Here is a 1,536-nt window from a genome sequence, read left to right as displayed (position 1 = left end):
ACAGAGTTGCCCTCTGACCTCCATGTGTATATCATGGCACACATGCATATTTACACTCACACCACATAAGAATAAACACGAGTTCAGGGCCAGCCTGAGTCACTTGAGTCCCCATCTCAAAAGAACAAATAGGGTCCCAAGAGATGGCAGTTAAGAGCCCTGGATGCTGTCCCAGAGGTTCTGGGCTCAATTCCCAGATTCCACACGACCCCTAACAAAGATCCCAATGATAGACGCCCTCTTCTGTTCATCAAGGACACTGCATGCAGGTGGTGTACAGACACACAAGCATGCTAAACACTCAAATACATAAGATAAAAATCTCAAAATAAATGTTGTTTGTTGGGCTGGAGAGATGGCTCAGTGGTTAAGAACACTAACTGCTCTTCCAGAGGTCCTGAGTTCAATTCCCAGCAACCACATGGAGTCTCACAACCATCTGTAATGAGATCTGATGCTCTCTTCTGGCATTTCTGAGGACAGCTACAGTGAACATAAGATAAATAATTATTTTTTTTTAATGTAGTTTGTTTGAGACAGTGCTTCTCTGTGTAGCCCTAGCTGTCCTGGAACTTGTTCTGTAGACTGGGCTGGCCTTGAACTCAGAGATCCTGTACTAAAAGTGTTAGTCATCATGCTTGGCAAAAAAAACCCCCCAAAAAACCAAAAAAAAAAAAAAAAAAAAAACAAAAAACAAAAAACAAAAAAAGGCAAGTAAAACAAACTGGGTAGGGCGAATTGAATTTCTCTCTCTCTCTCTTTTTTTTTTATCAGTTCCTTCTTTTTATTAAATCATACACAACTACTTGTCCTCTGGTTTGTTGAAGCAGTAAGTCAGACAACACTTGCCACAGTAATGCCTCTCAAAGTGGCTACCCATGAAAACTCCAGCACCATATTCATCAGAAGGACATTCTCAACAAAGTCAGCTGATTTTGTCATTTTCATCCACCTTATAGTATTTCAGCGCTGCCAGTTTAACCTTCTTCCTCTTGTGCTTGGGGGTGGTGTAAGACTTCTTCTTCCTTTTCTTAGCACCTCCATGAAGTCTCAACACAATATGAAGGGTGGACTCCTTTTGAATGTTGTAGTCAGACAAAGTACGGCCATCTTCCAGCTGCTTACCAGCAAAGATCAACCTCTGCTGATCAGGAGGAATTCCTTCCTTATCCTGGATGTTGGCCTTTACATTTTCTATAGTGTCCGAGGGCTCAACCTCGAGCGTGATGGTCTTTCCCGTAATCGTCTTCACAAAAATCTGCATCGTGGCGGCAGCTCCACCCACGATGGCGGATCGGACGAATTGAATTTTTCTAAGACTTCATTTGATCATGGCAGCAGCTCAGAAATATCGTCATGAGAAACAAGAAAGTCAGATGCTAAAAGTATAAAGTATTGAGGATCAAACTTGTGGTGGTTTGAATAGGGATGGCCCTCATAGGCTCAAATACTTGAATGCTCGGTCATTAGGGAGTGGTGATACTTGAGAAAGATTAGGAGGTGCAGCAGTGGACTTAGTCCACGCTCACGCACAGT

At 42.6% G+C, this 1,536-nt stretch overlaps 1 pseudogene across 1 annotated transcript; it reads right to left on the bottom strand.

Annotated features, from left to right (window-relative positions):
* Nucleotides 1-802: 802 nt before the first annotated feature.
* Nucleotides 803-1,264, bottom strand: LOC308423657 (ubiquitin-ribosomal protein eS31 fusion protein-like; annotated as a pseudogene). Its single transcript has one exon. The product of its transcript is annotated as a ubiquitin-ribosomal protein eS31 fusion protein-like (transcript).
* Between the last annotated feature and the right edge of the window lie 272 nt (nt 1,265-1,536).

This window comes from Micromys minutus (assembly GCF_963924665.1).
Source record: "Micromys minutus genome assembly, chromosome: 8".
NCBI classification, from domain to species: Eukaryota; Metazoa; Chordata; class Mammalia; order Rodentia; family Muridae; genus Micromys; species Micromys minutus.
This window is presented reverse-complemented; position numbering and strand designations above follow the sequence as displayed.